Genomic DNA, 17,278 nt, shown 5'->3' with positions numbered 1-17,278 from the left:
GAAAGTCCGGGGCTTCGGCCTACACCGGCACCTGAGACAACATAAGAACGGATCGTCTAAGAGAACAGTGGCATATCAATCCGGTTGTAACCGGAATGAGAGAGAAGACTCTACCCAAGTAACCAAATCACAGAGAAGGGGGTAAGACATTTTACTCCTTCACACACCCGATAATACCTATCTCAGATAGCGGCCTGCACGTTACAGCACAAGGCATTGCGATACACTAACAGAAAGATATTGCACTAAGGACATTATTGGGAAAGAACGATTTATGCAGGCATTAGCTTCCATATAAGAGCTCTCACAGTTAACGTTGACAGCTGGGAAATATTCAAGAGCGTAAAGGGGTCTGCAGAGAGGAAGACCTAGCAGGCGGGAAAAGTCGCCATTTTTTGTAACAAGACCTAATGTGAGCGCAACCTTCTTTATACATGGACAGTCTCCTTACAAGGCTCCCTATCTCCAAACTCTATACCTGAGCTGTGAAACCCTGTAGCAGCGGCTTGGGAATATTTATAGAGAATTCGCAGGAGCCTTTAAGTCATCTGACAAGAGAGACTACTTAACATATTTACCTCACCTCCTTAAAAGCACAATGTGATAGAGACTGCAATCTTAACATCTATTTTGCCTGACATTGGATTCACATGTACCCTGTAAATAGAGGGTTCCTATCAACATGAGCGTATAACCCTAAATAGTCCCTATAAACCCTAAGAGTAAACAAGCGCAAGACATACTGAACACCTAGGTTCCCCACAACCAAAAACCCCAAACAAGAGATACCCTCTATCAAACGCCCCAGAATGAAGAATAAGTCACAAACAGTAAAGGAATGCCTATCAAGATCCCAATCTAAACAAAAAGGTATAGATAAAGGTAATTCCCCTGTGGCACCTAGCTCTCCAACACAGAGCACTGAGAAACCTGGGGAACCTAGAACAGAGGAAACCAACAAAGAGCTTCTATCCCAAATTAAGTCTTTGTTTCAAGAAGAATTTAAAATGGCCCTAGCTGAAATCAAACAAGACCTCAGAGAGATAGGTGGGAGAACTGCTGATTTGGAAGAAAAACTGGACAGTGTGACCGAAGAAATCCCCATCCTCAGAAACTCGATACAAGATAACTCTGCATATGTCCGTAGACTCGAAGAGCAGATAGAAGATCTGGAAAACAGATCACGCAGATCTAACCTAAGAATCCGAAATCTTCCAGAGACTTATAGTAATCTAGAGGAAACAGTTACTGAGCTATTTGTACAATTAGTTCCAGATATAGAACCAACCATGCTGCTGATGGACAGGGTCCATAGGGCTCTCACAAGGCCACAACAAAATGCCAACAGGGATGTCATCTTAAAACTACACTACTATCACGTTAAAGAACGGATTTTGAAAGCTGCAAGAGACAAAAGATGTATAGAATTCGAAGGACATAATATTCAAATCTACACGGATCTTGCTCCAATTACACTCAGGAAAAGAAGGGATTTGAAACCCATCACTGCCGCCCTCACAAAGGAACATTTAAAATACAGGTGGAACTTTCCCTTTAAATTAACCTTCACACACCAGAATGGGAATTACAGCTGTACCACCCTAGAGGAAGGAAAGGCTCTATTAGACCGACTACAAATTCAAAATGACATCACTATTACTCCCGCAAGTTCAGTTCCTCCTAGAAAAGCTTTTCAAAAAGAGTGGACACCAGTCAGGAGGAATGGAAAAGCAAAGAAACAGAAGATTACCCCTAACAAGGATCTAGAGGAAGAAGATTCCGACGAAGCTACTGACTCACCAACATGAGACCAATGCTAATATAAGAAGCTGTGAGTCTCTCAGGACTAAATCTCAAGATGTAAGGCCTATCCCATTGAATTGGGACAAGGCCTACATGGTAATGTTTTTCTGTGTCAGACTCATTGTTACTAGGTTTTGTGTTCAAGTTGTTTTTATTAACCAGTTCTAGGTTATAATGTTCATAAGTTAAGTCCCTGAGGCATAACTCGCTAAGGTGAGGTAAAGCCCTCTTTCCAGCTCCCCGCTTCCCACAGCTAAGTCCTGCCCCTACGAGGCTCCTACGCTAAAATTTTAGATAAGAGTCATTACTGGCCCCTCTCATCCCTAATTACCAATCTACCTCAAAAGGGACCTCAGGGATTTATATCCTCTAACCCTCACTAAAACACTGGATTCTACTGTTCAATGTCATCTGTTACACAAATAATATATACTCTTAGGATATGTTCAACACCCCCCCTCACCCAGACCCCCCCTTTTTTGTCTCCCCCCTCCCCCCCCCCCCCTTTCCCACGCTCATATTAAGCACCTGATCAGGTAGAATGAGATGTAATACTTATATGATAAGTCATGCATAAGTCTTTATCTCTAACATTTATTTACATTTTATTTATGTTTCAATTTTGGTCACTAGTCCTTTGGTCACTTCTTTATGGTGAGTTGGCTCAGAAAGTTGTTGTTGATTTTGTGAAGCCTAAAGAAACAATGTATGTTGTGTTAAACCTATTTTCTGTCATTCATGAAGGCGTGATTACAACTCCTCTACTGAAGCTGAGCTCGGCCTGGTCCATGAAACCCCTCCTCCAACTCAGAGAGACCACGATCCTCCTCTCACAGACTCACAGGTACTTTTCTAAAGCAGTCCTCCCCGACACTACAATATGCCCATAAAAATAATATCACATAACGTCAGAGGGCTAAATTCTGACATCAAAAGGAAAAAAGCAATCATGGAATACAAGGCACTGGGGGCTAAGATTATAATGTTGCAGGAAACACATTTCACATCAGCTTATACACCCACTTACTGGGATAAGGCATACCCCACGCAATATCATGCTATAGGCCCAAAAAAAAAATGCGGAGTTTCCATTTTAATTCACTCATCCCTAAATTTCCAAGAAGAATCGGTAATAAGAGACAAAGAAGGGAGATATCTAATAATACAAGGCTTGATACAAAACACCCCACTCCTATTAGTTAACATATATGCCCCCAATGAATCACAGGCTAACTTTATCTCTAAACTAAGCAAGCACCTTACTCTATGGAAAAGATATAAAACTATAGTAGGGGGGGATTTCAATATCACTATGAATGACAAAATCGACAGATCCTCACAAGCACACACATCTCACAATACACCTACAAAACCGAGCAGAATCTTATTAGACTTTACATTAGACCACAACTTAATAGATTGTTGGCGAGCCCGGAATGGGGATGCTAGAGACTACACATACTATTCTCCTATGCACTCTTCACAGTCCAGAATAGACTATATCTTAGTAAGTCAAATTTTAGTACCATTGCTTAATGACGCGTCGATCACAAACTGCTCCTGGTCCGACCACTCCATAATGGAAATCACTCTAGCAGGATTGATTAATCCACATAGGACTAAATCTTGGACCCTAAATGCATCTCTGCTCAGGGAAGGGCCGGAACTAGAAAAGTTAAAACAGCAAATAGTTGAATTCATTACCATTAACAATAACTCCACACAAAACCCTACCCTTGAATGGGGAGCATTGAAGGCTTACACACGAGGCTTACTCATGGCCGAAACCAGAAGACAAAATAAGTTCAGAGAAACTAAAACACTAGAATTAAAAGCAGAAACTAACAGGCTGAGATCACAACTCGGACTTAATCCCTCCCGATCTTTAGTCAATCAGCTTAAAGCCAAAAATGCAGAGCTAGACTCGCTTCTAAACAAAGAGGCAGCTAGATCAATAAAAATAGTAGACACCCAATATTATATCTACAGCAATAAGCCGGACCGAATGCTAGCTAACAAACTAAAAGATATAGTGAAAACCACGACAGTCCCACAGATACAAGCCCCAAATAATAAAACTACCAATGACCCTCAAGACATAGCGAACTTATTCGCAGACTACTATAGTAAACTATATAACTTAACAACAACACATACAGAGAGAAACAGAGCCCTTGATCTATTATCTTTTCTTGGAGACAGCACTCTACAAACCATCACCACAGACGAACTCGACTCCCTAAATAAACCCATAACCCCAGAAGAGATAATACTCAATATAAAAAACCTCAAACGATCCAAAGCCCCAGGACCCGATGGCTTTCCTGCCATATTCTACAAAATATTACACCCTATCTTAGTACCCCAACTAGTTATAGTTTTTAATGCTATGATGCAAGGTAAGGAAATCCCCAGAGAAATGTTGATGGCTCGAATCACAGTGATCCCCAAACCGGGCAAAAACAAGCAACATTGCCAAAACTATAGGCCCATCTCTCTTATCAATCAGGACATTAAACTATTTACCAAAATTTTAGCAAACCGCTTCAACCCACTTCTTACTAAATTAATCCACCCAGACCAAGTAGGTTTTATCACGCAAAGAGAAGCCCCAGATAACACGAGGAAAATTATCAATTTGATTAATATAGCCACGATTGAAAGAGTGCCTTCTCTGTTCCTCTCATTGGATGCAGAGAAGGCATTCGATAGAATTAACTGGGACTATATGTTTGCGGTTTTAGAAAAAGTAGGTATCACAGGTCCCTTCTATGATGCCATCAAAACATTATACTCACACCCAACAGCTTATGTCAAATTGTCAGGCTACCAATCGAACCCCATACATGTTAATAATGGAACCAGACAAGGCTGCCCACTGTCCCCGCTTTTATTCGCCTTAAGCATAGAACCATTAGCTATCAAGATAAGGGAAAACCAGGATATTTCTGGTATACAGGTAGGCCAAACAGAACATAAGATCTCCCTATTTGCTGACGATATAATCCTGACATTGACTAAACCCTTACTCTCCCTCCCTCCAGTTTATAAACTAATACAACAATTTGGATCCCTTTCGGGATATAAAATAAATGACGAGAAATGCGAAGCCCTTGGAGTCAGTATCCCAAGCCACACTAAAAAATTAATGGAACTTAACTTTTCATTTAAATGGCCAAAGAAGTCCATTAAATACTTAGGAATCAACTTATCTAATAACATACACTCTCTATACCAGCTAAACTACCTTCCTATGTTTAAAAACATTAGAGCTTTAATTACAAAATGGATGAAACTCAAAATCTCATTCTATGGAAGAATTATCTCGACTAAGATGTCCTTATTACCTAAGTTACTCTACTTATTCCGCTCCCTACCCATATCTCTCCCCTTATCAGATCTGCAAAAACTCCAGAAGGACATCTTAAAATTTGTGTGGCAAGGTAAAAGAGCGAGAATCAATAAGAAACTTATGTGTACTGCTAAGGGAGATGGGGGGATAGGTCTCCCAAATCTAATATTATATTATTATTCAGCCCGCACTGCCCAAACCCTACACTGGTTCAATATCAACAACAATTCACAATGGGTAAATATTGAATCAAGTATTATGAATACCATCCCATTATCTAACCTCTTATGGACACCTGACACCACATCTACCACCAAAAGATGCGAATATATCACAATCCAACACACCCTACACATTTGGAAAACATTAAACTCTAAATTCCCCTTACTCAATAGGAGATCTATGATCACCCCTTTGATAACTAATAATACCTCTTTTGATAAAACCACTCAACAAAAATGGCGTAATAGAGGACTTTATAGAATTGCAGATATATATAAAGAAGGTAGGATGATTACATATGAACAATATCAGGCTCTAGATCACGGAGACAAGAATATTTGGTACCACTACCTACAATTAAAATCTAGAGCACAGCAAGTCTTAGGGGAGGAGAGGGTCCCAACAAACACCACACTAGAGAGGCTCTGCCTAACGGATCATCAAATCAGAGGGGGCATATCCACCTTGTACACTCTATTCAGCAGCGAACCTCAAGACAGTAAACCACCTATAATGCTAAAATGGGAAAATGACACAGGGAAAACTTGGTCAGTTAAGACGTGGAGAGAGACCTTAGCTAATGGCTTATCTTTCTCGCAAAACGCGACCCTAAGGGAAAATTTCCTTAAGGTAGCTTTCAGATGGTACCTATTCCCAACTAGATCAGGAAATGGAGGAGACCCATCATCCAACCTCTGTTACAGAGGCTGTGGCGAACTTGGGACATACCCACATATGTGGTGGGAATGCAGTAGCGTTAGAGAAACCTGGAACCATACATCTGCTCTTTTGAGCGATATCTTCCAAAAACCAATCATTTTGACTATGGAACAGGCTTTACTCCACTTTCCAATCCCTGGCATATCTAAGTATAATAATAAGTTAGCTAGGTGGATATGTACAATTGTTAGACTAGGCATAGCCCAATTTTGGAAAGAAACTCCCCCTAGTTTTGAAAGGATAAAACAAAAGATGATATTCCATTTCGAGATGGCGAGCTCCACAGCAGAATATCTAGATGATAAAAAACCATTCCTTCAACAATGGGAACCCTTTATACATTACTATGAAGCCATGAGGAGAGGAGGGGGGGCGGAAGTGGACCGGGCTGAGCAAAGCATTTCAGAAACAACACCATTAACCCCCTCGGGGGTGTAGAGACATCCTTAGAATCTGTTAACTATATACATGGGAATGTAGAGCTTTTTCAATGTATCGAATGACCTTTAAATGCTGAGATTTGTGACCAATGTTTATTGTTTATTGTATATATGAAAATTTTTGAATAAAATATTTTCAACATAAAATAAAATATTTTTGTTCAGTACTTCTATCCTGTCTTAGAAATTTAGAGATGGTCTCTAATCCTAGAGTGTGGTCAATGTTGCTATAAAGTGAGGTGACATCACAGGTAGCCAGTGTGATGTCACCTTCTATTTGTATATTATTTAGAATCTGTAATACCTGTGTGGAATCTCTGAGGAAGGAGGGGAGTGTTTTCACATATTTTTGTAGATATTTATCTATATATTGTGATAGATTCGCTGTGATAGAGTTGATCCCTGAAATGATAGGTCTCCCTGGTGGATTGTGCAAGTCTTTATGAATTTTGGGGAGGAAATAAAATATGGGTATCCTAGGGAATTTGGGGTTGAGATAGTCAAACTATTTTGTGTTAAGGATACCCAATCCGTGTGCTTTCTCTAGGAGGTTACGTAATAAATGGTGTCAGCTCTGGTTGGGTCCCTTTTTAATTCTTTAAATGTGGTCTGGTCACTGAGTAGTCTATCTGCTTCAGCTAGGTAGTAAGTCCTGTCTATAACAACTACTCCCTTATCTGCTGGTTTTAAAATTATATTTGGATTATCATTTAATTGTTTTAAGGCTTCATTCTATGATTTGCTGAGATTTTTTGGTAGTGTTTTTCTATTTTCTAATTTTTCTAAGTCTCTAAGTACTGATTTTTCAAAAATGTCTATATTTCCTTAGCATTGGCTGGATAAAATTTGGATTTGATCCTTAGGTCTGTGTGAATGTATTTGTCACTGGGTGATGGATTCCTATTAAAGTCAAAGCGATTCTTTAAAAAATATGTTTTTAAAGTTAATTTTCTCACTAATTGTTGTATGTGGATGTGGGTCTTGAATTTATTCATTCGTGAGGTGGGTGCACACGATAATCCCAAACTTAGTACACTTTTTTCTTCCTCTGTTAGTGGTTGGCTACTGATGTTAATTACACCATTTTCTTTTGTGTCTATCTTTTGTCCCTCCTTTCCCTCAATTTTTTGGGGTTTTATATTCCTTCCTCCTCTTTTTCCTGTAACGTTCTTTTTCTTAAATTCATCAAAGGTGATAGATGTACCCTCTCTATAATGTCCACTTTGGATGTTTCTGCTAGGGGAGTTTCTCCTAAAAAAATAGCATGTGTTAATTCTTGGCTGTGGGTTTCATTAATTCTGGTGGATTCCGAATTTCTATACCTTAAGGGTACTCTCCAATTTTTCTCCTCCCTTCTATATGGATTATCATTATGTGATCTATTCGGATAGTATCTTTCATTACTAGTGTGATGTTCCTGTCTGTATTCTCTTTCCAGCCGGAATTCTCTATCCAGCCTATGTTTCTTTTCAATTATTGAGGGGTATCTATAGTCGTGCCAGTTGTTATTCTGTCTATAGTGAGGTTGGTACCAGTCTCTATTGGTTCGATTTTCAAGATGTCTACCTTGGCCATTAGTGTTAGGGAAGCAGAAATTATTCTGATCATCATCCTGGTTGGATCTGGGATAGTGATCAAATATATTATTCTGATGATATACGTTATAGTCAGGGGTGTTATTCCCTCTATTAATCTCATTTGGAAGATCCCAATTTCTTCTAATGGTATGTGATGGTATATATATTTCCCTGTTTTTATTAGGTATTCTAATAGTTGCTGGTGTTTTATTCATTTCTATGCGTGTGGTATTTCTGAATGACTTTTTGTGGTTGTAATTTGTACTGCTGTCTTTGGAAGATATACAGTAGTCGGCGTAGGTTGTGAATGTGTATGTATGGATGAGATGGTTTGTGGGCCTTCTTTAGTTTCTACTGTTCCTGAGTAGTCATCCTGATCTCGTTTCCATTTTTTCTTCTTCACCCTCTGTAATTCTATGTTAGTATTATTTAAAGCTCTAATGATTTCTGTTTGTCTTTCTTTATATATGTCAGAGTCTCTCCTATTTTCTAAGGTGTTTTTTATTTCATTTATCCTTGTATCAAGTTTATTAAGACTGATGTTTCTAGCTTTCTTTATAATAATATCAATTAGTACAAGGGATGCTTTTTCTAGAAATGTGAACCATTCATCCTTAAGTTCTTCATTTAAGTCAAATGTGCATGTTTTTCCAGTCTAAGACCTCTTGGTACCATATTCAGTGATATGTATTTGTTTAGATATTTCATTTCTGCTTTTTGTTTTAAATCTTTGATCATGATTTTTTCTAATTCGTTCATTACTTCATTTGTACTTATATTTGTGTTTTCTGTGTTTGCTGATTCAATATTTATGGTATCAGTCTCTCTCTCTATAAGGAAGTGATCTCTGGTAGAAAATAGATAAATTTTGAGTATAATTAAATTTTATATCGCTTGTCGGTGACTCTTACCTAAGCAGCCTAGCTAGCAATTGGGAAAATGTAGTGTGAAAAAAGAGAGATAAGTTGGCGCTATGGATCCCTAAATGCCAAGTACAGGGGGCTGCCCCTATCAGAAACCCCTAGTAAGGAAAAATGTGGACAAGGAGGGAAAGTACTGGTGCTGGAGAGCTAGGGGGAGTCTATAAGGAAGACTTATGTCAGAGAAGGGGAATGAAATCTTAGATATTTAGCATTTAAATCTGCTATTATATGTGCAGATTATATAATGATTCAGTGTGAAATACACTTTATTAGAAATTAAATAACTAATATGTTAGAACACTAGGGACTAGCTCGTCGAAAGCAGATTACAGTAGTGTCCAGCGAAATACTTTAGGTTACTTGAATGAATATGCTAATATGTATGATTATGCTAATAGTCAATGATGTTAACAAACATGAGGCTTGTATATTGTTGGATTAGTTTGTGTTATAAGATTAACATATGCCAAACGTAACGGGATATAGTAAAAAAAATAGTAATGTTTATTAATACAGATAAAATATCGATAAAATATCGATAAAATATCGATAAAATATGGAGAATCTGGACATCCAGAAATGAAGCTAAAAACAATAGCAAATAACCTGTTATATAGCTAAAAAGACAATTGGCTTAATACCATGTAAAATATTGCTATAAGATAAAGGGATTACAATGAATCAAGATCCGAATTACAGATAAATAGTATAATTGAAAGTACCTGAGAAAACCTCTCGCTCTTTGCCTAGAGTGAGGGTTTAATTTATTAATGGATCCACTCTCATTTGATGGGGCACATACAGCCCTGGTGGTTTTTAATTAAAATGTGGGTCTGTTGGGGCTCAGTGAGTATCCACCACCCAGAAACAAATACATTCACACAGACCTAAGGACCAAATCCAAATTTTATGCTAAGGGTAAAAATATAGAAATTTTTGAAAAATCAATACTTAGAGACTTAGAAAAATTAGAAAATAGAAAAACACTACCAAATAATCTCAGCAAATCAGAGAATGAAGCCTTAAAACAATTAAAAGATAATCAAAATATCATTATAAAACCAGCAGATAAGGACAGGACTTACTACCTAGCTGAAGCAGATAGACTACTCAGTGACCAGACCACATATAATGGATTAAAAAGGGACCCAACCAGAGCTGACACCATCTTATTATGTAACCTCCTAGAGAAAGCACACGGATTGGGTATCCTTAACACAAAAGAGTTTGACTATTTCAGCCCCAAATTCCCTAGGACACCCATATTTTATTTCCTCCCCAAAATTAATAAAGACCTACACAATCCACCAGGGAGACCTATCATTTCAGGGATCACCTCAATCACTGCTAATCTATCACAATATATAGATAAATATCTACAAAAATACGTGAAAACACTCCCCTCCTTCCTCAGAGATTCCACACAGGTATTACAGATGCTAAATAATATACAAATAGAAGGTGACATCACACTGGCTACCTGTGATGTCACCTCACTTTATACCAACATTGAACACACTCTAGGATTAGAGGCCATCTCTCAATTTCTGAGACAGGATAATGATATAAGTATTGAACAAAAAGATTTTATTTTACATTGTATTAGTTTTATTCTAAATAGCAACACCGTTTCTTTTAATGGAAAAATGTATGTTCAAACTAAAGGGACAGCTATGGGCACCAGATTTGTACCAAGCTACGCCAACCTGTTTATGGGGAACTGGGAGGCAGATTTTCTGAGGTTATGTAGCTTGGTGCAAGATCTGGTGACCTATAGAAGATATATAGATGATATCCTAATTATTTGGAAAGGTAGCGAAGATAATTTACTTGAACTTTTTAGGCACATGAACCAGAACGAAAAAGGACTGAAATTTAATTCTGAAATCAGTAAGACACGAATATCATTCCTTAACCTGGATATAGAAGTTGGATTGAATAGTTTCAATACCAAAACCTTTTTCAAAAAATTCAATTCTAACAACTTCATTCATGCAGACAGTTGTCACCTCACTAGATGGAAGGAAAACATACCAAAAGCACAATTCCTAAGAGTATGAAAAAACTGTACGACACTAATAAGCTAGGGAGAACAAGGCAAAATTCTCAGAAAGAAGTCTGCAGATAGGGGATATAGTGAAGTGTCTATTACGAAAGATTTTGAACAGGTCAGACAAATAGATAGGGAAATGGAAAAGGTAAGAAAGGGGCGCTAAAAAGCAATCTGGATATTTGCAAAAAGATTAATCCTTACTAATGTGTATAAAATTTACTACGTGTGATAATCCTAAAATGATTTTTCTTTTGGATGATGAACAATTCTTAATTGAACAATTATTAATTGGAAAAAAGTAAATAATTAAGTGAAAGGTGTTGGGATGTGAATAAAAGAAATAAGTCAATGTTTATAAAAAATAATAATAATAATAATAATAAGGTGTTGTGGACATAAAAAAAAGTTTCTAACATAGGTTCTTAATCATTTTATGACTGAGTGCTAAAACATATATTATGTGCTAAAACTTATATAGTCTCCTAAGTGTTGAAAATAAAAAAAATAGCCACAAAGAAATAAGGAAATGTGTGAGGATAAAGTGATCAGCCTAAGAGGTAGTAAACTATGGCAATCCTACAAGTCTGTCTTCAATAAGGGATCCTGAGTATAAGGGATCCTGAGACTGTAATATAACTGCATTTACTTCAGAATTAGCAAACAAACTGGGATGTTTCAAGATAAGCATACAAAATGATTTAGTATAAAATGCTGATTTAATAAACTTAGATAAATACAAGGTAAAGGTATATGCAAAAATCATTAAACTATTATTAGGGAAAATCTAGTAAGGTAAATATAAAACTAAAACCAACACCGGTGTAGGTTATACCTGCAAAACGTTAAAAAAATCTCCATTATGGGAGGAGGAGCTAGCCAGCAGCCTAGACAGTCACAATTTAACAGAGCTCTAGTTAAAACCTGTCATTTATTAGCCCTAAAAAGCACTATTTAGGAGCTGATTCCCAGAATAAAACTTTGGAGCAGTATTTACTCACTACAAGGGACCACTGGCTGAAATTTGGCTGAGTTTGAGGCAAATTTCGATCTACCCAGAAAGGAGTTCCAGAGGATTTTCAGGAAAATCCCAGGCTTCGGCCTACCTCGGAAATCTCTGGCTCATTAAAGTGCCTGAAATCTTCATGAAAGAATAAGATTAAAGCAGGCAGAACTACCATCCCTGATAAATAACTGCACATCAGGATCTAAGCAGGTATTAAATATAGGGAGATTACACATTAAAGACTGAAAGGAGGAGAAAAGATGGAACCTTCACAGTGTGAGTAACAAACAAGCAGCAAACCACTGTGTGTAATACACATCACTGTCATCTAGATATTTCAGACACTTACACTAGCAAAAATCAGACTATCAAGGAATTACTTTTATTGTATTTTCATTAGAGGCTACAAGGCCTAATATTGAGACTCCATTCTATGGGAGTATTGGACATTGTAAGGGCTATAAAGCTAATATAATGAACTAAAACAATGACAACAAGAACATAAGCAACTAATAAACTCTTCATTTACCTGAAGACTGCACATGCAAATGTAAAGGGAAATAAATAGGAAGTTTGGTTCAGTATCTCTTCTATAAGGGTTTTCACAGATAACAACTACAAGACTCTCTAACCTGAAGGTGCAGCTTCAGTGGTGTTTTCGGGATACGATTAGAGAACTTTTCAGGGCCCTAAAAGTCAGGAGATGGAGATACTGCAATTTCCTATGTAAAAACCAATAATAATGCTCTGCACCATTATATATAAAGTTCAAAAGCAATGTTAAAGCATTAAATATCAACCTGGAACAAATAAAGCCAGTCATGATCTTTAAATAAATGTAATATGAGAGAATAAATCCATACTTTTGCCCTTTATTCATAATAATTAAATTGCACGCTAAGAAGCCTAGCGACATAGAGGGGAAGATACACTCTGAACTGATTAAGGGAAGACGTAAATAATTTTTTCAAGATGAAGAGCAGAAACCAATCTGTGAAAGAGTGCCTCACTAAGTCACAGCTAAAATTGAAAGCAGCAGACAAAGCTAATAGTCCTCCAAAACAACATACTCAAGCAGAAACATCAGATGATGAGGTGGGACAACCTGGAGATATACCAAATAATGAGCTTCTGTCTCAAATCAAAACTTTCTTCCATGAGGAACTAAAAACAGCTTTATATGACCTTAAGCAAGACATCAAAGAGATTGGAGGAAGAACAACGGAGATTGAAAATAGGCTGGAAGATATCTCAGAAGACATCCCTCAGATTAAAACTACTCTAATGGATCATTCTATATACATCAAGAAGCTGGAGGATCAAGTAGAAGATTTGGAAAATAGATCGAGGCGCTCCAATCTCAGAATAAGGAATCTTCCAGAAGAGTACAAAAATGTGCAAGCAGATGTAACTGAGATTTTTCATCAACTTGTCCCAGATACAGAACCCTCCATGCTTTTGATGGACAGGGTGCATAGAGCCTTAACCAAACCCTCTCAATCCAAGACAAGAGATGTAGTAGTCAAACTACATTATTTCCATGTTAAAGAACTAATACTTCAAGCTGCAAGACAAGCACGCACAATTACATATGAAGGGCATAATATCCAGATATTTACAGATCTATCACCAGTGACACTAAGAAGGCGAAGAGAATTGAAACCAGTAGTGACAGCCCTCATAAGAGAAAAATTGAGATATAGATGGAACTTTCCGTTCAAATTAATCTTCACATGTAAGAACTCCACCTATTCATGCACCACGGTTGAAGAGGGAAGGTTGCTGCTTGCCAAGCTTGAGATTCCAATAGAGGAAGATGTTTCGCCGGACCCCCCACAAACCACTAGGAGACTACCACAGAAAGAATGGACTGAGGTAAATAGGAATGGGAGACCTAAAAAACCCAAATCTAATGTCACAAGAGAAGATGGTGGAAGCAACAATAGCACAGAGGCATACCCAGTGCCGTGATTCTCTCAACAGAGACAGCTTCGAGGTTTGATAAAGAGAAAAAGAAAACCGAAGTGTGATCTATGGATCATACAATGATAATAATAATATTTAAGATGAAGGTACTGTTACCAGAACGATGAACAATGTTGAAAGGGGGTAATCTCATTGTTTGCTTGCTCTCCTCTACCCTAATTATTCATTCTTCTTTACCCCCAGCTTTTTCCCACTCATTCCCTTCTAACCTTCCCCTAATACTAATACTTGATATTCACTGATGCTAATACCAAGGATATGATTGGTTCTCTAAAATCTGCCTTATGTGATAAGATGAGATCATAGATCAATATATGTTAGTTCCAGAGTTGATTATATTGTTTATTTTTATTTAAAACAAGAAAAACGTTCAAATGTTATTCAGTTGTTCAAACACACTAAGTTTTATGTTAATGTTATGTTTTTATATATGTTTATATGCAGTCTCAAGTGTCATCAAAATAGAAGTTCACAAGACAATTAATATAAAGGGTAATATTCGAGGTATTAAGAATGTTGCTTTCCTAAGATGTTCAGGTATAAAGGTAAGAGGTATAGATAGGCGACTTATAAAGAGGACCTATATAAGCAGTGCTCGCGGTAAGAAGTCATATTCATTAGATTAATTTCACACAATGTTAGGGGGCTTAACTCCAACACAAAAAGGAAAAAAGCTATTATAGATTACAAGGCCCAGAAAGCCCAAATAATAATGCTCCAAGAAACGCACTTCACCTCAGATGTAACACCTAAATATTGGGATAAGAGCTTTCCATTGCAATATCATGCATTCACTGACAAGAAAAAATGCGGAGTTTCCATCCTCATACATACCTCTCTGAACTTTAAGGAGGAAGAGATAGTTAAAGATAAGGGAGGGAGATTTCTAATAGTCAAGGGGACAATCGATAACGTCCCAGTGGTATTAATGAATGTATATGCACCCAATGAGAATCAGGGCCCCTTCATTACTAAAATAGGCAGACTACTCCTGTCATGGAAGAGAAGTAAAATCATAATAGGAGGAGATTTTAATTTAACGTTAAATGACGATCTAGATAGAACTTCACAAACACCCCATAAAAAAAGGAGAACAACACCAGCCCAACAGCTTCTAGCTGACTTATTACTAGACTTCAATCTAATAGACAGTTGGAGGGCACTTAACAAGGGAACTAAAGATTTCACTTATTACTCCACAGTGCATGGTACCCATTCAAGAATAGACTTGATCCTAATCAGTCAGGTCCTATTGCCACTGGTAAAGCTAGCGTTTATTCATAACTGTTCATGGTCTGATCACGATATGATGATAATTGATCTAGAGGGAATGATCAACCCCAATAGAGTTAGATCCTGGTCACTCCACCCTAGCCTACTTCAGAATACCATTGTTCTTCAGAAAGTACAGCAGCACATTAAAGATTTTGTAGATATTAATGCAGGTTCAACGTCCAATCCAAATTTTGTATGGAGCGCACTTAAGGCCTCGGTGAGAGGCCTGCTAATTGCCGAATCTAACAAAATAAAGAAGAATTATAATGCCAAACTAGATAGCTTGAGGGTAGAAATTGCTGCACTCAGAGAACAAATAAAAAAAAGCCCCCAAAAAAAGGTCTTAAAATTACTTAAAATTAAAAACGAAGAAATAAACAAACTATTAGATAGAGAAGTGATCCAGTCGATAAAAGCGGTAGACACCAGATATTATATTTACGCAAACAAACCAGATAGGATGCTGGCAAATAAACTAAAAGACCTGACAAGGGCGACTACAATCCCACAAATACAAACTACCTTGGGACAAGTCACAAATGATCCCCAACAAATAGCCAATGAGTTTGCCAACTTTTATAACAATCTTTATAATTTACCTAGTAGTAATACAAATAATAACAAGAGAGAAGAATTGATTAGATTCCTAGAAGATAGCAAATTAAAAACTATCACAGAAGAAGAACTAGAGAATTTGAACTCCCCCATAACAATACAAGAGATTATGCTGGCTATCAAAGAACTTAAAAGAAACAAAGCACCAGGCCCTGATGGGTTTCCAGGCTCATTTTATAAAGACCTGCAGTTATCACTGGCTCCCCAATTGAGGATACTGTTTAATAACATCTTGCAAGGAGTAGATATTCCCCCAGATTTGTTGACTGCAAGGGTGACGGTCATTCCAAAACCTGGCAAGAGCAAACAATACTGCTAAAATTACCGGCCAATTTCCTTAATCAACCAGGACCTAAAATTATTCACAAAAATTTTGGCTAACCGATTGACCCTACCCGTTAGAAATTTGATAGACAATGACCAAGTGGGTTTCATCTCGCAAAGAGAGGCACCAGATAACACTAGGAAAGTGATTGACCTGATTAATTATGCGACAGTTGGGAAGATGCCTTCTCTGTTTCTAGCATTGGACGCAGAGAAGGCATTTGATAGAGTTAACTGGGAATACATGTTTGCAGTGCTTAGCAAAATGGGATTTAAAGGCCCCTTCACTACTGCCTTAAAAAATATATATTCAAGCCCAGATGCATACATAAGACTCTCAGGGTATCAATCAGACAGAATAAAAATCCGTAATGGCACAAGACAAGGTTGCCCCCTGTCACCCCTACTTTTTGCTCTATGTATTGAGCCATTGGCGGTTAGTATAAGGGATAATCCAAATATTGCAGGTATACGGGTGGGGGATAAGGAATATAAAATTTCATTATTTGCTGATGACGTCATCCTTGCAGTCACAAAACCTTTATTTTCGCTCCCGATGGTATATTCCATAATAAATAAATTTGGACAGTTGTCTGGATATAAAATCAATGAAGGCAAGTGTGAGGCCCTTAGCACATATCTCCCAAAGCCAACAAAGAAATTATTAGAAATTAACTTTACATTTAAATGGGCCAAATCATCTCTCAAATATCTAGGAATCAACCTCACAAAAGATGTGCACTTACTTTATAGGGAAAATTATGTCCCCATGTTCACACACATTAGAGAGCTATTAGTGAAATGGACTAAATTTAACATCTCCCTGTATGGAAGAGTAATATCTGTCAAAATGACAATATTGCCCAAACTCCTATACCTATTCAGAACACTCCCAATTTCAATACCGTTGTCAGAATTATATGTAATGCAGAAGGCAATTTTAAAATTCATTTGGGGAGGGAAAAGGGCTAGAATAAACAAACAC

At 37.4% G+C, this 17,278-nt stretch overlaps 1 pseudogene; it reads right to left on the bottom strand.

Annotated features, from left to right (window-relative positions):
- The window catches only part of LOC128659910 (oocyte zinc finger protein XlCOF6-like), a 367,873-nt pseudogene that overhangs the window by 330,180 nt on the left and 20,415 nt on the right, over positions 1-17,278 (bottom strand).

Source organism: Bombina bombina, chromosome 5 (assembly GCF_027579735.1).
Source record: "Bombina bombina isolate aBomBom1 chromosome 5, aBomBom1.pri, whole genome shotgun sequence".
In the NCBI taxonomy this organism is placed as follows: Eukaryota; Metazoa; Chordata; class Amphibia; order Anura; family Bombinatoridae; genus Bombina; species Bombina bombina.
This window is presented reverse-complemented; position numbering and strand designations above follow the sequence as displayed.